The 23,434-nt window shown below is 35.5% G+C and overlaps 1 long non-coding RNA gene and 2 pseudogenes across 2 annotated transcripts in view; all 3 read right to left on the reverse strand.

Annotated features, from left to right (window-relative positions):
• LOC138842940 (uncharacterized) overlaps window positions 1-23,434 on the reverse strand; it is a 226,247-nt gene that overhangs the window by 90,012 nt on the left and 112,801 nt on the right. The window lies entirely within an intron of this gene.
• On the reverse strand, window positions 1,867-2,947 carry LOC115867720 (metalloreductase STEAP2 pseudogene; annotated as a pseudogene).
• Window positions 14,173-15,022, reverse strand: LOC115867721 (poly(A) polymerase alpha pseudogene; annotated as a pseudogene).

Raw genomic sequence — 23,434 nt, forward strand, 5'->3', positions numbered from 1 at the left:
GGAAAACTCGAGACCCATATGCTTTCACAGCTGAGTTCTCTCAAACACGTTTGGAAGAACTGATAGCAACCATATACTATATCTTTCATAAAATAGAGAAGAAGAAAAATTCCAAACTTAGGGAGGCAGAATAACACTGATATGAAAACAAGAATATTAAGGGTTGAATTGCATCCCACAAAAGGTATGCTGAAGTCCTAACTCCTAGTACCTTTGAATGTGACCTAATTTGGAAACAGGGTCTTTGCAGGTGTAATCAAGTTAGTCTGAGGTTATACTGATTAGGATGGTCCTTAATCCACAGAACTTGTCTCCCTATAAGAAGAGGAGAAGACACAGACTCATGAAGAGAGAAGACCACGTGACCAGGGAGGCAGCAATGGAAGACCAATGTAGAATCACGAGCACTTGAGTCAGAAACGTCAATCATTTCACTGTGAAATTTAATCTTTATTAAATACAAATGGTGATGAAATGGCAACAGTAGAGGAGGAGAGGGTGAAAACATATAGACACAGAGTATCAATAGTGAAAGTTCTCTGAAAATGGAGGAGTCCAAGAGATGCAGGTTAGTATAATTATGATGACAATAACTAGCATTTATTGAAAACTTTATATATGCTTAACACTGTATAAACAAGCAGCAAAATCATTAAAACGTTCAATGAGGCCACTTTATTTTGCACAAATTAACAAATAATTAGGTAATGAACTAATAAAACCAACAAATAGCTGTTGGTTTTTGGTCATGGTGAATTCATTCAAATTCATGTACTTTCATTCCTTGAAATGTCTGGAATCAAAACATTTCTAAAGCTGTATTTGACAAAAAAAATACATTAATTGAGATTTATTTGAGTTTGTTCAAATATTAAAAATTGATTTAAATTTTTTGGGGGGGAATCATAAATGAAATCTATTTTCATACTATCATAAGATCCTTTAAAAGTTTTTCCCAGTGGTATCACATATGTAAAGTATAAACAGCTACAACAGGGTAAAAAGCATCCTGTATTTTAGTTTTTACAAATTCTACAGCAAGAGGCAGGAGAGTGGAAGAATGTATAAGTTGAAGTTACTTATATTTTTGAGTCCTTGTTTCTTCTTGAAAGTGATGCCAAAATATTATAAATTTCTCAAAAGACCATTTTATAATAAGGAATTCTTGTATTTACCTATAAAAATCCAGTGTCAGATACGTAATCTCTTGTACTGAACATCAGAAAGACGAGATGTGCTGTCAGACAGTACCTGTGATGGTGAGGATGAATGGAAAAAAGTCTCTTGGGCTTTTTTCGTCAGTTATTTCCAAGTTTTTCTTAGTTGTATCTGACAGTGTTATAAATCCATTCATCTTGTTAAAGCTTTTGTGGAAACTAACTTGTTAAAACTACTACTTGACTTTGATAAGTAAAAGGGTAGTAATGCTTTATAACAGCCTTTTATTTCAAAACATGATGCACTTTGTCAATTTTTGAATAATGACTTTGTGGTCTTGGATTTATGATTAACTCATCATGTTCATTGACAGGTTATTGTATTTTGGAGGTGCAGAGATGTCCATGATATTCTGAGCTGCTGTAATTGATCAAAACTTCTTAAAGGGAAAGAAAAAATATTCTTTTGATAAAATGCAATGTTAAAAAATATAGTCACTCTATGGTGACTGGCCCCCCCCTTTTTTTTTTTTACTTCTCTGCTTTTATTCTGCAAAGAAAGGGATAGTAGCAGCTTTTACTCTAAATGATTTAGAATTAGCCACATAATTCTTATGCAGAAACATTATTTAAAGAATAATTCTTTCCCCTCCCTAAATATACCAAATTTCTATTACAAGGTATGTAAAATTTTACAGTATTTTAAATCTTATGTTTTACAAATTATACGAATCAAGTATTTTACTAGCATCAGATAAATATCAAGTACGTCCCAAACCTGCTGATAAACCATGTTGAGAAACAAGTATCTCTCTGGACTTCTCACTGGTAAACAGAGGCTGTAGGCAACATGGACTGAAGCGAAGAAAAAGCGTAGTATCCAAGCAGTTTTCTACCTGTAACCAGGCCTCCAACCAAGGTGGAAATCTCCTGTACTTGGTGCCTTAATAAAGCTGATAAGCAGCTGCCAGGAGACCTGTCAGGTAGACCAGGGACAGCAAAGTAATGGCAACTATAGGCAAGGTTTTATTCACAATCTCAATAGGAATCTTGTAAAAGTCACTCTGCTGGTTTCTAGCATATGGATGAATCACACCTCGGACAAAAGAATAACGAAAGAAAAACGTGGCCAGGCTACCACCACTGGCCCTCTCCAGAGAGTAAACAGTCGCAGGGGTAAATTTTCCATCTCCCTAGCTGATGAGAATGATCCCAAGTCAATGGGAATTAAATTCAACTGACCGGCAAGTTCAATAACCTGCTGTCAAGCTTGAATGTTGTTGCTGCACAGATAAACCTGCCGGCTGGCAGCCTTAGGTCCTAACTGAAGTGCCCAAGCTGAGACAACATTAAATCCTTTCACAATCAAGGAGTCCAGGAATAATGAAGCCAAATACTCCACATTGGATTCTGGGTATTGGTTTATCCTCATGTTATTGCTCACATCAATCAAGGATTTTACCCATAAGCAGATGTCTCAGGTCCCACCGGGAGATGTAATGTTCTCCATGTATGGCAACATATATTATATTTATTTTTATTAGAGCATCTTCATGGTGAGTGACATCTACTACATGAGGAAAAAATTCAGAAGCAAACTTAGGATTTCTGCTTCCTATGACCACATGATAGCCACATCTAATAAGTCAAATGGTCAGGGATTTAGCAAAATCCCCACTTCCAATTACACCTACAGAGACTTTCTTTGCACCTTTGATACCACTTACGCCATTAGGCAAAAAAGTTTCGCTAAGGTTCTTGGGGTTTTCCATCATAGAGATCGATTCCATGATACGGACTCTTCCAAGATCACCACGGATATCCTGAGAATCTTGTTCAAACGCAGATTCTGATTCAGTAGGTCTGGAGAGAGGCCCGAGATTCTGCACTTCTGATAAGGTGGTGCCGATGCTACCATGGGCCCCTCTTTGAACAGCAAAGCTCTCCGCGCCCTCTGCGGGGGGCAGAGGTGGGTCTAGCAGCTCCCCTGGAGCAGTGCCGACTCCCCCGGGGCCTCCCCAGGGGCCTCCCAGGGCTCTTCGGCCTAGAGACCCTCCCCCGGCCCACGGCTGGCGGCTTCCCCACCTCCGACTGGCCCCTTTCTATAATGCCCCCTGTCAGTCTCTCCCTTCTTCCTGGGTCACATCAGAAAACTAGATGACAGCACTTCAGAAGCGGTCCCACTGCTGCTGCTGCTGCCACTCAGAGGATGTGAAAAATGTACAGCCAGTAGTTTGGCTCAAGCAGCGGGAGGTAAAGGGTGCATTTTCAATGCAGTGATGAGGCAACAACAAACTCTATAGCAGATGAAATGACTATTTTATGGACATGCAATGGAAAAAAGTAATATTTAAGGGGGAAAGATAAAACAAGACAGAGAAAGCGACAGTATTAAAAGAATGGAATCAAGCACAAAGACAATTTCTGTGGCTGAAAAACTTGACAAGCAATTCAGGAAATATCTGGAAAGTCCCATCCCTGGAAGCATTGCTCTATAGCTGTGTTCTCCTCTCTTGCTGCTGTGGTCATCAGTTTTAGAAAACAGTTCTTTGTGAATATTTTTATGTTCCCTACCAACTAGTTCCTGCCCCACTGGGTGACATTCTAAACTGGCCTCTGTACAAGGAGGGCAAGGAGATACCAAAGAAAGAGGCAGACCACTCCAAATTGGTAGGTGGCAATTTAATAAGCAAGGGGAACTTACATACTTGTCTTGAGCAGCTTCAGGATGAGTAGATCTCCACACCCATCTGTCAGAATCTTAAATGTTCATACAGAGGCCTTAACAGGGTTTGGTCATTTACTATACTGTCCTAATTAGGAACCTAATTAAACTTAAAAGTTTTTGCACAGCAAAGGAAACAATAAACAAAATGAAAAGACAACCTAAGAAGGGGAGAAAATATTTGCAAATGATGCTACCAACAAGGGATTAATTTCCAAAAATATTAACAGCTCATATAGCTCAATATCAAAAAAACAAACAACCCAATCAAAAAATGGACAGAAGACCTAAATAGACATTTCTCCAAGAATACATACAGATGGACAAAAGGCACATGAAAAGATGCTCAAAATCGATAATTATTACATAAATACAAATCAAAACTACGATGAGCTATCACCTCACACCAGTCAAATGGCCATCATCAAAAAGTCTACAAATAATAAATGCTGGAGAGGCTGTGGAGAAAAGGGAACCCTCCTACACTGTTGGTGGGAATGTAAATTGGTACAGCCACTATGGAGAACAGTATGGAGGTTCCTTAAAAAACTAGAAATAGAATTATCATATGAACCAGCAATCCCACTCCTGGTCTTATATCCTGAAAAGATGAAAACTCTAATTTGAAAAGATACATCACCCCAATGTTCATAGCAGCACTATTTACAATAGCCAAGATGTGAAAGCCACCTAAATATCCATCGACAAAGGAGTGGATAAAGAAGATGTGGTACATATACAGAATGTAATAGAATATTACTCAGCCATAAAAAAGAATGAAATAATACCATTTGCAGCAATATGGATGAACCTAGAGATTATCATACTAAGTGAAGTAAGTCATACAGAGAAAGACAAATATATGATAGCAATCATACGTGGAGTCTAAAAAAAATGATACAAATGAACTTACTGACAAAACAGAAACAGACTCACAGACATAGAAAACAAACTAATGGTTACCAAAGGGGAAAGGGGGGGAAATAAATTAGGAGTTTGGGATTAACATATACATACTTTATACATAAAATATATAAATGACAAGGACCTACTCTATAGCACAGGGAACTACATTCAATATCTTTTAATAACCTATAATGGAAAAGAATCTGAAAAATTATATATATATATATATATATATATATATGAATCATCTTGCTGTACACCTGAAATTTACCGAACATACTAAATCAACTATACTTCAATTTGTAGAAAAAGTTCATATAGAGGCCCTAATGGGGTTTGGTCATGTATTACATGGTCTAGATGATCCCAATGCCTTACTCTCTCAAGGCTGTGTCCTTGAAACAGTCCCTAGTGCGGGAATGGTGGGAAGAAGGTACATTCCAAGATAGTGGATAGGGTGAGGAGCCTCCTATTGCCTGGGTCCAACTAGTGGGTCAACTGCCAGTCACAGCATTTTGGTGACCTCCTCCAACAGTTGTTCACTCTTAGACCTGAAATTTATGTTACAGTATGATCTAGTAGCTTAAGGTAACCTCCGAAACCACCTTATGTCTCATTTCTATGGCTGAGGTAACACCAATCACTTTGCCTTGTGTGTGCTTCACCCATTTTCATCCAATCAACTCCCACTCAGCCTCTAGGATTCAGCCCGCCTGTCCCTCCAGAGGTCTTCTGAGGCCAGATTTCAGTGTTCTTATTTCTGACTCCAGAACATAATATTATTTTACTAATTACACAAATTTTACTGTATACATACAAATAATTTTACTATATGCATTTTTTAAAGTTGCTCTTGCTTATTGAACTCCACTTCCCTACAAAACCTCCTTGTTGAATTTACAGTACTTAGCACATTTCCTAGAACAAGGTAGCATTCCATAAGTATTTGTGAATTCACCATTTAAACTAAATAGCCTATTACGAGCAATTTTATGAATGAATACACTTACTAAAATTCAAACTCAAATGATTGAATGTAGTTACATTACATTTTTTCTCTTTTCATTTTATAACAGGCAAGCAAATACACCTAATCACCGTGGAGATCTCTAGTTAGATTGTGACTTCATTTCAGAGAACTGCAGTCATCACTTGAATGTGTTCAGTACACCTCTAAAAGACACATACTTGCTATTAAGTTAGAAGCATTTGATCTCAGAAAATGCAAAGACTACTGTGAAAGTCATTTGTAAGAACGGTTCAAACTGCCCAAAACATATTTCAAGTATATTTGCTTTCATAAGACCTGTCAAACTCTACATGGATTATATTTTACTTATTACAAGTATTTTTCATAGTAGAAATATGATTGTAAAGGGGATTTCATTGTAATTATTTTAATTTTATCTTATACACATAATGTGTCTATGTACTTATATGTTATAGTAATAAAGCACACAATGTGATATGTACTACATATACATCTCAGGAAAAGCTATGCTTCTGAAGTAGGCCGATTATTCTATTCCCTGTGACTGAATATGACTCTGAATATATTCTATGATTAGTTATCCATTTCTTATTAAGTGAAAATAGAAGACTAAACTTGGATCTAAGATGGAAAATACAACCCATAGGCTGAAATTTTATTATAACAAATATAAGATGCCTTAGTTTAATCGGTAATATGACAACAAGTGTTTTCAGATAAATAGCTAGGTACAAGTACTGGGGTATAAAAGTAAGTTAGATACAAAGGTGAAAATGAGAAGAAGTTCACGATTTGTGGAAAAGGTAAAGCTGAAAATGACTACAATACTATATGATTTATGCTACCATTAAATTAAATGAGGGGTGATACTTGCTGTAGAATGGATGAGCTAGAAAATTCTATTTTGCCTGAAATTCACTATGGGCAAGACCTGATAAAGTCATATTCATCTCCAGATAAGTCATATTTATTCAAGTTGTACCTTCTCTCCAAAATCAAATCCTTTTTGGCTGTATTAAGTGTTCCTATTTTTTCTAGGTTGAATTAAGTCTTCTTAATTTTTCCTAAGCTTTTCAAGTATCAGTTAGACCAAGGTATAGTAATTTTGTAATAGATTTTAGTTACAAGCCTGTCTCTTTCACCAGATAAAAGATTGGCTGGGTAATATCAGAGTATTATATATTGTGCATGCTCTATTTCCATTACTCAGCACAGTATTAGGGTTTTTTCACAATGTTCTCAGAATAATTTCAAATCTTTAGGATTGAGAAATTAATAAAGATTCCTAGTCTCCTAAAATTTTCTTACAATTATTGTCACAAATTATAAATTACCGCAAAATCCGCAACACAGCATTGACTCTTGATTGTCTGAAGAACAAATTATACTCAGCGTTGAAACATAAGTTTTAAAAAAAATCCTACAACTAACCAGAAATCATCTATGACGAACACTTTATAAAGATTTCCATTGAGTTTTTCACAGAAAAACTACCAAATCTCCTAGGATGTGATTAGACAAAAGTAGAAATACCACTTCCAAAGCTAAACTAGTTTATACAATTAAGTTCTAAGAAAAAGTAGAAGAAATTGTTATCCTGAAAAATATTTTTCTTATTATTATGTTTCATCACATATAAATTTTTTCTTTTTTGGAAATTATTTTTTAAGGAATAAATGTAGGTGTCTTTTTTCTAAAATATCACATATAATTTATTTCATTTTTTTCTTTTTATATCTATCCAAATTTTATCCTAAATTACTAAGACATTGTGAGAGTCAGATTTGTTTATCTAAATATTAATGTTTTTGTTGTTAATGAATTCTCATTTCCATTCTTATAATTTTAATAATCTTCTCAAGATCATAATGCAAAACTATTCATTTTAACTTACTCAGCCTATGTATTTATTGACATTTTACTTTCATACTGAATCCTTTCTTTCTATTTATCCTATATTTGCATATATAAGGCTTAAATTATATATCAAAACTTTTATTTATACCTATACCTTTGAAGCATAATGCATGTGGATGAACAAGTCAGATTAAAGAAAGCACTGTAAATGTACTGTCTTGATCATGTAAGAGTTAACAATTTCACATTGTTATATGTTATTTATGATATGTACTTATTTACAGGGCATCAAAAATAAGCTTGACTATTCTCTAAAAACACAGTGGAAGGTAATAAAGCATTTTCCACTAGATTTTGATTTTATCAGAATGTAAGCTATTTTAGAAAAAGGTCCTGATTAAAGCTCTTATATTAGATTGTTCAAGTATTCTTGCAAAAACTGTAATGCTGGTTTGTCAAGGAGATTCTTATCTTTCAAGAGCCAAGAATGTTGATAAATGAATTCTTACTTAGGACCAAAAGCAAAAACTGGAAAACAAACTATGCGAGAAAAATTCTCTAACTATACATGGTATAAACAACCCTGAGGGATGGAAATTATCCTCTCTATATTCTAGTTGAATTATAAATAAAATTGTGTATCACAATATTTACAGTATCTTCAGCCAGATTCACTGCTTTTTTGTTTACACTACCTGAGCATTCTGTGTACGCTCTGTATATTTATGACAGAACCCAATTTATGTGTTTAGTTCCTCAGCTGTGTTTTTGCATCATAATTACAAATAAGGTTTAATATTTAGCAAATTTGCTTAATAAATGTAAAAACAAACAAAAAAAACCCCTAAAGCTATACAACTGTATAGAAATTAAATTTCTGAATGTTAGCATTTGGTTTGAAAATTTCTTAAAGGAAGCATTAAAGAAATTTATAATTTACCAAATTATTTGATACATATATTCTTATTTAGCGAAAGTTTCATATTGGTAACAGAAACATGTAGAAATGATCAATAATCATTTATGCTACAGCTCCATTTTGTCGGTTCATATTATTTCATATACTGTTGTGTTGCTAATGAGTGTGAAGGCAAGAGTTAAATGATTTAATTAAACCGAATTTTAAACTCCTACTTCTGTTTAATGCAACATCCGCCTATTTCAACCTAGAAAAAAATTTGTTCTATGATAGAGTTGTCCTTTATGTATGGAATAACATCACCATTGTAATTCTTGGTCAATACGTCTTGACGCTGATCTAAGACTTAGACTCCATTCCCTACACCGTTCAAATACTCCTCAGGTTTCTATTTAGAGTTCAATAAAGTGACTGAGGTAACAGAAATCACTTGCTCAGGTTGAAGTTTTCAAATTTTCCACTTGGAAAATCTTTGCGCACATCTTAATGTACTGTTGGAGGAAATTAATGTTCTCCATGCCTGCTAATTTATATATAAATTATCTAGTTTGGAAACTATCCTTTATGTAATGGTCTATCTCCACACCCCCTGTCAATATTCTCCAGTTTCAGTGCACTTGGTTTACTCATCATGTCACCTCTCGTCAACTCCTTGTTACATTGTCGTTCTCGTATACTCTTATCCAAAGCCCAATTTGCCAATAAGATCTTTTTTTTTAAAAGGGAGAAAAAACTATTTTTATATCCTAATATATTCAAAATGGGTTTCAAATATAACATTGTTATGAAAGAATGCATACAATTTCAATTTTCATTTTATTTGTCTGCAAGGTCAGCTTCTATTGACGACTCCTGCCTTTCCCTAGAGCTCTGGCTCTCTTCCCTCGTCCCATGGCACCAGATGCCTCTGGTGTTCTTGTTAACTCTGAGATAGCCTTTCTTGGTATCCCCTATTCTTCAATCCAAGCCAAGAACTGTTTCTATTCTAATTGTTACGATTTCAAGTCATTATTATGCCACTCTTGAATTACTACAATTCTTTCATGACTATTCTCCTTGTCTCTGGCATTTTCCCTCTCTGAAATCATATCCTCTTAGCGACTTTTCTTGTAACTGTGTGTATACCTTAGCTTAGCACTTATGACACAGTATTATAATTGCCAACTCACTTGTCTTTTATACATCTAGACAGTAAATTCATCAAAAGCGGGAATATCTTCTTCAGCGCTATATTACTAGTTCATTGTAAAATGTGTGAAACATATTATATTATAAGCAAAAGATATGTTTTTCAATAAATAGCTTCCTTGATCTGCTGTTTAAGTTGCCACCTTGTGTTTGTCAATGCTTTCACCATCACATTTCTCAGAATACCATAATTACCAATTGCTTCCACTGATTAATCAACCACAAACTTTTACCATGCACCACAGATTTTTGTACCTATCATCATAATGAACTTATTCTCCCAGAAACTGTTAATGTTGTAATGTTACTATTAACTAACCATTCTCTCTATAGTTCATTGTTAATACGCAGAGAGCAGAATAAATGTACATCTTCCCCAAACCAATTTCAACACGCGTTGAGGTAGCACACATATTGGGTTATATTTCCTTCTAGGCTCTTAAACATAAAGAGATTAAGTCACTAATTAATGAATGAATTAATTCAATATATAGTTATTGAAATCCTGCTATGGGATAAGAACTTACATAAGAGCTGAGGCTAGAGAAGTGGGTAAATGTAATCCCCATTAAAACTGGATTACAGTTAGAATATATGGATATAGGTCAAATAATTAAAGAAAAATACATCTGATAAAGAGGGAAGAGCAGGATGCATTGGGGGCATAAAAAAAAAGAGACAAACTAGTTTAGAAGATGGGAGGAAAGTAGAAAATCATGAAGCTGAGGAAATTAGTGAAGAGTGAAGACAACTATTTAAAGGAGTAAGATCTGAAGCTTAGAAACCTGAATGAAAGACTGGATAAGATGCAACTACTGGTGGATGGAATAAGAGAAAAGCGTAATTGTGAGGGGGAGCATTAAAGCAAAGTCTTTCATTTGGGATGGGTTGCGTTTTGAGATGCTGGTGAAATACCCAATTGGTTAGTTCTAAGAAAGAGTCAACTATAAGGACATGAGGCTCAAAAATTAGATGTGGACTACAGAAATAGATGTGTGAGACTTCAATATAAGAAGACAATAGGCTACACGGGAGTAAATGCCATTGTCTATGGAAGGTTTAAAGAGTGAAAGTTCTAAGGCCTTGACTGTAGCATTGATGTTCCCTCAACATTAACCAAAAAGCAAAGGAGAAGAAGCCTATAAAAGAATGTGATACGCAGCCAGAGACAGATGGAAAGCCAGGTGAATAAAACTTTCCAGGACCAAAGGAAAGACATGTTTAGAGAAGGAGGTCAACGGGTCTAATACTTTCGGGGTCAAATGTGTATGAAATAAAAATTGTCCACTGGATCCCTCGGCATAGATTTAATGAAACCTGTTTTGTTTAAATAAAGAGAATAAAAGCCAGGAAGTTATAAGTTGATTACAGATGGTTGAGGAAGGGGGGAAAAAAGTAAATGTGAACATTTTTTGAAGACATGTGGCTGTTAAAAGGAGAATGGGAGAGACTGGAGCCTGTGGGGATGCTGAGGAAAGTGCCAATAAAGGGAAACATGTGGAAAACATAATTGGGAAAGGAGGTAACTGAAATGCTTAGGTCACTCAAAGGACAGACTGGAATGAGTGTTACACTAGAATCGGGAGAAGAGAATCTTATTCCACTACAACCGATAAGAACTAGGAAAGAATAATTACTGTAGGTTTGCATATTTAATGGCAGAAAATGGAAAACAAACCAACAAAAGAAACTTTTCATATTTTTAGAATTTTCTATGGAAATATGGCGGCTTAATTATTGGCCATATTTTTGGAAAAGAATGCAATTAAGGTGGAAGGATTTGAGAATTTGAGAGGAGAAAGCAGGAGATAGTTGATAAGTTTAATAAGACTGTTGTAATGTGTGGAGATTATAGGTAATACTGCAGCGTAAATTCATAGAAGTTGCGAAAATTTCTTCATTAGCACTGAATAGGTCAATGATGAACGTAGTTTTAGTCATGGTTTTGTTTTGCTAGTTCTTTACAATAGTAAGCAGTGGGTAAATTGAGATTACTGTTTAGGTGAACTAATGATTGCTGTGTTGTACTGTAAATTCTAAACTGGTTATGTTCTTTTATTCCTCTAAATTCTAAAGTAATTCTTTTTCATCAGGGCTAATTACTCATGACCTTGCATTTTTAATTTTTTGGTTGAAAGCTATTTTACACAGGGTAAACATGTACATATATTGATTTCCACTGTGATGAGTTTCAACATATTCATTCAACTGTGTAAACCATACTGCTATCAAAATATAGAAAATTCTTATTGGCCTCGAAAGGCCCTTCATGGAACTTCTCTTTTCATCTCCTCCACAGGAGACTTCTACTGTGTGCATTTCTATCAAAATAGATTGGTTTGGTGGTGCTCCAATGTTTCATAAAAATGGAATCTTACAGAATGTACTCATTTGTATTTGCTTCTTTCACTCCTTATGATGACTAGGATATTCATCCACATCACTTCATTGATCAGTAGTTTGTTTATATTCCTAAGTGGTACTACACTGTAGGATTATACCACAATTTGTTTATCCATTCTTTGTTAGTTGACATTAGGGTAATTTCCAATTACTGGCTATTACATGTAAAAATGCTGCAAATATACTTGTGCCTGCCTTTGGATTTCTCTTTTCATTTTTCTTGTGTAAATACTTAGGAGTGGAACTGCTAGGTCATAAAATTATTATAGTTTAATTAAAGAAGGTGCCGCCAAAGTTTTTTTCCCAAAGTGATTGTACTATTTTAAGCCTCTGTTAGCAATGTATGGAGAGTTCCCGTTGTTCCACATTCTTATCAAATACATTTGTTGTCACTGTTTTTACCATTTTATTGGGGTTTTTGTCTTCCTCTATTTTTGATTTACCGGATGTCTGAATATCTTCATTTATTTTGCAAAGAAGTTCTTGTGTGTATATACATGTATATGTATAATATATACTAATATGCATGTAATAATTTATTTTGGAAAGAAATACTTGTGTATATATATACACACATATAATAATAGTAGTAGTAGTAATAATAACGATTATTATTATTATACTTCTAAGGCTTCCATAACAAAATACCACAGACAGTGTGGCTTAAACAACAGAAATTTGTCTCTCAAAATTCTGGAGGCTAGAAGTCCAAGTTCAAGGGGTCAGCAGTTTTGGCTTCTCCTTAGACCACTCTCCTTGCCCCCACCTTATTGCTATGTTCTCATGTCGACTTTTCTCTAAGTACACACATCCCTCTCTCTCTCTCTTCTTATAAACATCCCAGTCATATTGAATTAGAGCCTCACCCTTATATCCTTCTTTAACCTTTATTAACTCTTTAAAACCCCATCTCCAAATATAGTCAAATTGGGGGGTTACAGCTTCAACATATAAATTTTGGAAAGACAATCCAATATATGCATAATGGCCTGATTGTGTGTGTGTGTACACACACACACACACATAAATAAATATATGTGCATGTGTGTATATATATATTTTATATATATATATATATATATGATATTTCCCCATCTTGGTCTGTCAGTTCATTTTGTTAAAAGTATCTTTCGACAGACAGAAGATTTTAATTTTGAAGGAATCCAATCTGTGCTTTTTAAAAAATTGTATATTTTCTGGGTCCAATTAAAGAAATATTTGTCCACTTGGGACTTCCCTGGTGGTGCAGTGGTTAAGAATCCACCTGCCAATGCAGGGGAAATGGGTTCGATCCCTGGTCTGGGAAGATCCCACATGCCACAGAGCAACTAAGCCCATGCACCACAACTACTGAGCCTGCGCTCTAGAGCCTGTGAGCCACAAGTACTGAGCCTGTGTGCTGCAACTACTGAAGCCGGCGTGCCTAGAGCCCATGCTCCACAACAAGAGAAGCCACTGCAATGAGAAGCCTGCACAGCGCAATGAAGAGTAGACCCCGCTCACCGCAACTAGAGAGAAAAGCCCGCGTGCAGGAAGACCCAACACAGCCCCCAAAAAACATACAATTGCTCAAAAAAAGAAAAATACTTTGTCCACTCAAAATCTGAGAAAATATTCTCCCATGTTTTCTTCTAGGAACTTTATATTTGTGTTTATATTTATCTCACTGATTCGTCTCAAGTTAATTTTTGATGTATGGAGTGAGATAAGTGACAAATTTCAACTTTTTAATATGTTTATAAGTTGTTCCAGCCATTTGTTTCAAAGACTTTCCATTTTCCTTTAGTTTACTTTGAGGAGATTTTTAAAAATATTATTGACAATTTACGTGTCTGTTCATATAAATATCTTCTGTACTTTTCTATCCTCATGTTCATACCACACTCTTTTGGTTAATGTGAAAATAGAGTAACTCACAATCAATTAGTGTATGTCTTTTAAATTGACTTTTTAATGATCATTTGGCTATCCAATACTTTTTAAATGTAAGACATATTTTATTATTTATTTTAAAATGAATTTTATTTTAGTATAATTTAAACACATACCATTTAGAAAACACCAAGGAAAATTTATGTACAAAAGTTGATGCTATTGCATTTGGATAAAGTTGACGAGTTCCTCCTACTCACTTAGCCCAGGAAATACCACCAAGGAAACCTAATATATTGGAATAGATGTTGTGGAGTTTGGCCCCCAGTTTGATAGCTCTCAGAGTTAACCTGAAGTTGTCAATGATTAGAACTAGATGGGAAATTTCATTGGTTCCCCTGAAACTGTTTAGACTCCTTACACATATTCTATCTATTTTTTAAGCAGACTGTCATTTCCTAGGTCCAAATATTCTGGAATAGTCTGCAGTGCTAATCTTGCAAACAAAATATCAATCCCTAAGCTATCAAAACACAGTTTGATAACTGGCACAAATGCCTCAACAGCTCCTAAATCTTTCACTTCTTCCTGTAATTTCAATTTATAGAATGAGGTGAAAAAGTCACTTCAATCAATCTCTCTTGGTGCAACACACAACACATCAATATTGGTAACTTTTGTATATATTCCTAATCTGTAAGATCCAAGTGTAAAAATATTTTCCTCCAACATTTTCAATCACAGATTGTGGAAGATTCTTGCTTTCATGGATTTCTTGTATTCACTCTTTTACCAGGTTACATTTTCCAAAGTTAAAGTCTTGCATTATTGTTCCTGTTACTCTTCAAAAACCCCAAAGGGCTTTGGAATCTCAATTAGTTTCTGTGTAAGTCTGAAGTCAGTCTCCTTTTGGGTCCACTAAACTGATAGCACAGAACGCTGTAGTGCTTCTGTAGTGGCTGTGTTTGTTCTGATTCCTGTGTTGTTACTGGAAATGATATCATCTCCAGCGCAGGCACCACGCAGTCACTTCCCCAGTACAACAGTTGTCACCGAGGACCTGGACACGATGCACTGAGCTAAAAAGGAGGGAGGGGGTTCTGCCTCTGCCCTGAGTCCAACTGCTAAATATAAGATATATTTTAAATGCATCTTGTCAATTTCTGCAAAATGACTACCAGACTTTGGAGGTGAATATTTTGGGAAAAAGGACATCTTACAAATTTGAGTCTTCCTATTTATGAAGATTGATCCATCTTTTCATTTGTCTTTTTTTTTTTTTCCTTTCAATGGTTTTGGGAGGTTTTAAACATAGAGTTCCTACAACTTTTGATACATTTAAACCCAAGTATTCTATTTCCTGATCTTGTTTTAATGGGAAATGTTTTTTTATTATTATTCTAGAACAAGAAATTTTGTAGTTATATAAAAATGAAATAGATTGTATATTTACCTCATATGCAAAAATTTTAATACAATAATTTCTTAGTTTTTGTAGGGTTTTTTTTGTTTATAACTTAGAATTTTCTATAATCTTATCACTGCAAATAGAAATAGTTTTACTTTTACTTTCTAATTCTTGTAAAATTCTTTATTTTTTCATTACATAAGGTCTTCAGTCTTAAGAGGTAGGAACAGACATTCTACCTTGTTCTCAGTTTTAAGTTGAAAATATAGAGTCTCTGAAAATGAAAAGTTATCTTATGTGAGGCTTTTTTTTCTTAGTTGCTGATTATCTGATTGAGGGGTTCACGTCTATTCTAATTTTTACTTTTTAGCTTAAATGTGTGTTTAATTCTGTTAAAGATTTTTTATTCAAATATTTGAATAATATTCAAACATTTATTCAAATGTTTGAATATTACTCAAATATTCAAACATCTATTCCAATATATTAGGTTTCCTTGGTGGTATTTCCTGGGCTAAGTGAGTAGCAGGAACTCGTCAACTTTATCCAAATGCAATAGCATCAACTTTTGTACATAAATTTTCCTTGGTGTTTTCTAATAATCTAATTTACTTTTCTGTTTCTATATATTTTCATTTCCTAAACATTTCATATAAAAAAGTAATACAGAGCCTGCTGAGCTCCCAGGCTGATCTGCTGCCCTCCAAAGCCCCCTCCAGGTAGCGTGGGTCCTTGGGGGCAGAACAGGAGAGGCAGGCAGGAGGGGCCCTCCAGGAGGAGTGGGTGAGGAGTGGAGGGCGATTGCCCTGCCCACTCCAGCACGGGCAGCCTGCTGAGCTCCCAGGCTGGTGCCTTGCCCTCCAAGGGCCCTCCCTCCCACCCCAGCCACATTGGTCCTGGGGGCATAGGAGTGAGGCTGGGGAGATCAGGAGAAGCAGGCAGGAGGGGCCTGCCTGGACATCAGGAGGAGCAGGAGAGAAGAAGAGGGCCTTTGCTCCACCAACCCAAGCACAGGAGACCTGCTGGGCAGAGGTCTTCTGTCCTCTTCTGTCCTCTGAGACAAGGGATGGGGGGCACGCCTGGGACACTTCTGTCCCTTAAGCCTAAGCCCCACCTCCCACAGCCCCCAGGGCTTTTCCAGACGTGTGGGTCCTGAGCATAGGCCCCAACCATGACCCAAATCTCACACTTGTTTAGGCCCCACCCTCCACAGCCAAGGACTTCCCCCCCTTTTTATTCTTCTTTTCCCTCTTCCTCTTTTTTACTATTGTGGTACTGATGTACCTTCTAGTTGTTGACTCATCTACATTTTTATATTTATATTCTTTCTAACATATCTGTTAGTTTCCTAGTCTAATTTTGTTTTTTACTTTGTTATTGTTCTTTTTTTTTGCCACCCCACGTAGCTTGTGGCATTGTGGTTCATGAGACCGGGTTCAGGCAGAAGCTCCTGCAGTGGGAGCTCCAAGTCTGAACCACTGGACTAACAGAGAACCTCAAAACCCAGGGAATATTCATCAGAATGAGGTCTCACAGAGGTCCTCATCTCAGCACCAAGACCCAGCTCTACCTAATAGCCTATAAACTCCAGTGTTGGGAGCCTCAGGCCAAACAACTAGTAAAACAGGAACACAATGCCACTCCTAAAAAAGAAAAACAATGAGATGGCAAAAAAAAAAAGTCACAGATGAAGCAGCAAGGTAAGCACCTAAAAGACCAAATAAATGAAGAGGAAATAGGCAATCTACCTGAAAAAGAATTCAGAGTAATGATAGTAAACATGATCCTGAATCTCAGAAATAGAATGGAAGCATGGACTGACAAATAACAAGAAATGTTTAACAAAGATCTAGAAGTACTAAAGAACATACAAATCAGATGAAAAACACAATAACTGAAATGAAAAATACACTAGAAAGAATCAATAACAAAATAAATGAGGCAGAAGAACGAATAAGTGAGTTGGAAGATGAAATGGTGGAAATAACTGCCAAGGAGCACAATAAACATAAAAGAATGAAAAGAATTGAAGACAATCTCAGAGACCTCTGGGACAACACTAAACACAACAACATTCAAATTATAGGGTTCCCAGAAGAAGAACAGAAAAAGGGATGGTCTAAGAAAACATTTGAAGAGATTATAGTTGAAAACTTCCCCATGATGGGAAACAAAATAGTCACCCAGGTCCAGGAAGCACAGAGAGTCCCATACAGGATAAACCCAAGGAGAAACACACCGAGACACATAGTAATCAAATTGGCAAAAATTAAAGACAAAGAAAAATTATTGAAAGCAGCAAGGGAAAAACGACAAATAACATACAAGGGAACTCCCATAAGGTTAACAGCTGATTTCTCAGCAGAAACTCTACAAGCCAGAAGGGAGTGGCATGATATACTTAAAGTAATGAAAGGGAAAAACCTACAACCAAGATCACTCTACCCGGCAAGGATCTCATTCAGATTCGATGGAGAAATCAAAAGCTTTACAGACAAGCAAAAGCTAAGAGAATTCAGCACCACCAAAACAGCTCTACAACAGATGCTAAAGGAACTTCTCTAAGTGGGAAACACAGGAGAAGAAAAGCATCTACAAAAACAAACCCGAAACAATTAAGAAAATGGTCATAGGAACATACATATCGATAATTACCTTGAACGTGAATGGATTAAATGCTCCAAACAAAAGACACAGGCTTGCTGAATGGATACAAAAACAAGACCCACATATATGCTCTCTACAAGGGACCCACTTCAGACCTAGGGACACATACAGACTGAAACTGAAGATATTCCACACAAAACGAAATCAAAAGAAAGCTGGACTAGCAATACTCATATAAGATAAAATAGACTTTAAAATAAAGATTGTTACAAGAGATAAGGAGGGACACTACATAATGATCAAAGAATCAATCCAAGGAGATATAACAATTATAAATGTTTATGCACCCAACATAGGAGCACCTCAATACATAAGGCAACTGCTAACAACTGTGAAAGGAGAAATCAACAGGTACACAATAATAGTAGAGGACTTTAACACCCCACTTACATTAATGGACAGATGATCCAAATAGAAAATAAATAAGGAAATACAAGCTTAAAATGACACAATAAACTAGATTGATCTGATTGATATTTATAGATCATTCCACCCCAAAGTGGCAGAATACACTTTCTTCTCAAGTGCACATGGGACATTCTCCAGGATAGATCATATCTTGGGTCACAAATAAAGCAACAGATGATTTAAGAAAATGGAAATCATATCAAGCATCTTTTCTGACCACAACGCTATGAGATTGGAAATCAATTATAGCAAAAAACTGTAAAAAACAAAAATATATGGAGGCTAAACAGTATGCTATTAAATAACCAAGAAATCACTGAAGAAATCAAAGAAGAAATTAAAAAATACATAGAAACAAATGTCAAAGAAAACAAGATGACCCAAAACCTATGGGATGCAGTAAAAGCAGTTCTAAGAGGGAAGTTCATAGCAATTCAATCTCACCTCAAGAAACAAGAAGTCTCAAATAAACAACCTAACCCTACACCTAAAACAGCTAGAGAAAGAACAAAGAAAACCCAAAGTCAGTAGAAGGAAAGAAATCTTAAAATCAGAGCAGAAATAAATGGAATAGAAACAAAGAAAACAATAGCAAAGATCAATAAAACTAAAAGCTGGTTCTTTGAGAAGATAAACAAAATTGATAAACTCTTAGCCAGACTTATCAAGAAAAAAAGGTAGAGAATGCAAATCAATAAAATTAGAAATGAAAAAGGAGAAATCACAACTGGCATTGCAGAAATACAAAGGATTATAAGAGACTACTACAAACCACTCTATGCCAATAAAATGGCCAACCATGAAGAAACAGACAAGTTCTCAGAAGGTACAATTTTCCAAAACAGAAGCAGGAAGAATTAGAAAATATAAACAAACCAATCACAAGTAATGAAATTGAAACTGTGATGAAAAATCTTCCAACAAACAGAAGCCCAGGATCAGATGGCTTCACAGGTGAATTCTATCAAACGTTTAGAGAAGAGCTAACACCCATCCTTCTCAAACTCTTCCAAAAAATTGCAGAGGGTGGAACACGCCCAAATTCATTCTACGAAGCCACCATCACCCTGACAGCAAAACCAGAAATAGGTATCATAATAAAAAGAAAGTTATAGGCCAATATCACTGATGAACATAGATGCAAAAATCCTGAACAAAATATGAGCAAAAAGAATCCAACAGCACATTAAAAGGATCATATACCATGATCAGTGGGATTCATCCCAGGGATGAAAGGATTCTTCAATATATGCAAATCAACCAATGTGACACACCACATTAACCAATTAAGGAATAAAAACCATATGATCATCTTAATAAATGCAGAAAAAGCTTTTGACAAAATTCAACACAAATTTATGATAAAATACTCTCCAGAAAATAGGCATAGATGAAAATTACCTCAACATAAAAAAGGCCATATAAGACAAACTCACTGCAAGCATCATACTCAAGGGTGAAAAAATAAATACATTTCCAATGAGATCAGGAACAAGACAAGGATGTTAACTCTCACCACTATTTTTTTAAATTTTTTTAATTTAATTTTATTTATTTTTTTATACAACAGGTTCTTATTAGTCATCAAGTTTATACACATCAATGTATACAAGTCAATCCCAATCGCCCAATTCATCACACCACCATCCCCACCCCCCCACGGCTTCCCCCCTTGGTGTCCATACGTTTGTTCTCTACATCTGTGTCTCAACTTCTGCTCTGCAACCCGGTTCACCTGTACCATTTTTCTAGGTTCCACATATATGCATTAATATACGATATTTCTTTTTCTCTTTCTGACTTAGTTCACTCTGCATGACAGTCTCTAGATCCATCCACATCTCTACAAATGACCCAATATCATTCCTTTTTATGGATGAGTAATATTGCACTGTATATATGTACCACATCTTCTTTATCCATTTGTCTGTCAATGGGCATTTAGGTTGCTTCCATGACCTGGCTATTGTAAATAGTGCTGCAATGAACATTGGGGTGCATGTGTCTTTTTGAATTATGGTTTTCTCTGGGTATATGCCCAGTAGTGGGATTGTTGGATCATATGATAATTCTATTTTTAGTTTTTTAAGGAACCTCCATATTGTTCTCCATAGTGGATGTACCAATTTACATTCCCACCAACAGTGCAAGAGGGGTCGTTTTCTCCACACCCTCTCCAGCATTTGTTGTTTGTAGATTTTCTGATGATGCCCATTCTACTTGGGGTGAGGTGATACCTCATTGTAGTTTTGATTTCCATTTCTCTAATAGTTAGTGATGTTGAGCAGTTTTTCATGTGCTTCTTGGCCATCTGTATGTCTTCTTTGGGGAAATGTCTATTTAGGTCTTCTACCCATTTTTGGATTGGGTTGTTTGTTTCTTTAATATAGAGCTGCATGAGCTGTTTATATATTCTGGAGATTAATCATTTGTCAGTTGACTCATTAGCAAATATTTTCTCCCATTCTGAGAGTTGTCTTTTCATCCTGTTTATGGATTCCTTTGTTGTGCAAAAGTTTTTAAGTTTCATTAGGTCCCATTTGTTTATTTTTGTTTTCATTTCCATTACTCTAGGAGGTGGATCAAAAAAGATCTTGCTGTGGTTTATGTCAAAGAGTGTTCTTCCTATGTTTTTCTTAAGAGTTTTATACTGTCTGATCTTAAATTTAGGTCTCAAATCCATTTTGAGTTTATTTTTGTGGATGGTGTTAGGGAGTGTTCTAATTTCAGTCTTTTACATGTAGCTGTCCAGTTTTCCCAGCACCACTTACTGAAGAGACTGTCTTTTCTCCACTGTATATCTTTGCCTCCTTTGTCATAGATTAGTTGACCACAGGTGTTTAAGTTTATCTCTGGGCTTTCAATCTTGTTCCATTAATCTATGTTTCTGTTTTTGTGCCAGTACCATATTATCTTGATTACTGTAGCTTAATAGTATAGTCTGCAGTCAGGGAGTCTAATTCCTCCTGCTCCATTTTTTTCCCTCAAGACTGCTTTGGCTATTCGGGGTCTTTTGTGTCTCCATACAAATTTTAACAAGATTTGTTCTACTTCCATAAAAAATGCCATTGGTAACTTGATAGGGATTGCATTGAATCTGTAGATTGCTTTGGGAAGTAGAGTCATTTTCACAGTACTGATTCTTCCAATCCAAGAACATGGTATATCTCTCTATCTGTTGGTATCATCTGTAATTTCTTTCATCAGTGTCTTATAGTTTTCTGCATACAGGTCTTTTGTCTCCCTAGGTAGGTTTATTCCTAGGTATTTTATTCTTTTTGCTGCAATGGTAAATGGGAGTGTTTCGTTAATTTCTCTTCCAGATTTTTCATCATTAGTGTATAGCAATGCAAGAGATTTCTGTGCATTAACTTTGTATCCTGCAACTTTACCAAATTCACAGCTTAGCTCTAGTAGTTTCCTGGTGGCATTTTTAGGATTCTCTATGTATAGTATCATGTCATCTGCAAACAGTGACAGTTTTACTTCTTTTCTGATTTGGATTCCTTTTATTTCTTTTTTTTCTCTGATTGCCATGGCTAAACTATGTTGAGTAATAGTGCTAAGAGTGGACATCCTTGTCTTGTTCCTAATCTTAGAGGAAATGCTTTCAGTTTTTCACCATTGAGGTTGATGTTTGCTATGGGTTTGTTGTATATGGCCTTTATTATGTTGAGGTAGGTTCCCACTATGCCCACTTTCTGGAGAGTTTTTATCATAAATGGGAGTTGAATTTTGTCAAAAGCTTTATCTGCATCTATTGAGATGATCATATGGTTTTTATTCTTCAATTTGTTAATATGTGTATCCCATTGATTGATTTGCATATATTGAAGAATCCTTGCATCCCTGGGATAAATCTGACTTGATCATGGTGTATGATCCTTTTAATGTGTTGTTGGATTCTGTTTGCTAGTATTCTGTTGAGGATATTTGCATCTATATTCATCAGTGATATTGGTCTGTAATTTTCTTTTTGTAGTATCTTTGTCTGGTTTTGGTATCAGGGTGATGGTGGCCTCATAGAATGTGTTTGGGAGTGTTCCTTCTTCTGCAATTTTTTGGAAGAGTTTGAGAAGGATGGGTGTTAGCGCTTCTCTAAATGTTTGATAGAATTCACCTGTGAAGTCATCTGGTCTTGGACTTTTGTTTGTTGGAAGATTTTTAATCACAGTTTCAATTTCATTACTTGTGATTGGTCTGTTCATATTTTCTATTTCTTCCTGGTTCAGTCTTGGAAGGTTACACCTTTCTAAGAATTTGTCCATTTCTTGCAGGTTGTCCATTTTATTGGCATAGAGTTGCTTGTAGTAGTCTCTTAGGATGCTTTGTATTTCTACGGTGTTTGTTGTAACTTTTTCTTTTTCATTTATAGTTTTATTGATTTGAGTCCTCTGCTTTTTTTTTCCTTGATGAGTCTGGCTAATGGTTTACCAATTTGGTTTATCTTCTCAAAGAACCAGTTTTGAGTTTTATTGATCTTTGCTATTGTTTCTATTTCATTTATTTCTGCTCTGATCTTGATGATTTCTTTCCTTCTGCTAACTTTGGGTTTTGTTTGTTCTTCTTTCTCTAGTTCCTTTAGGTGTAACTTTAGATTGTTTATTTGAGATTTTTCTTGTTTCTTGAGGTGGGCTTGTATAGCCATAAACTTGCCTCTTAGAACTGCTTTTGCTGCATCCTGTAGGTTTTGGATCATCGTGTTTTCATTGTCATTTGTCTCCAGGTATTTTTTGATTTCCTCTTTGATGTCTTCAGTGATCTCTTGGTTATATACTAACGTATTGTTTAGCCTCCATGTGTTTGTGTTTTTTACGTTTTTTTTCCTGTAATGCACTTCTAATCTCATAGCGTTGTGGTCAGAATAGATGCTTGATATGACTTCAATTTTCTTAAATTTACTGAGGCTTGATTTGTTACCCAAGATGTGATC

Source organism: Globicephala melas, chromosome 1 (genome assembly GCF_963455315.2).
Source record: "Globicephala melas chromosome 1, mGloMel1.2, whole genome shotgun sequence".
Lineage (NCBI taxonomy): Eukaryota > Metazoa > Chordata > Mammalia > Artiodactyla > Delphinidae > Globicephala > Globicephala melas.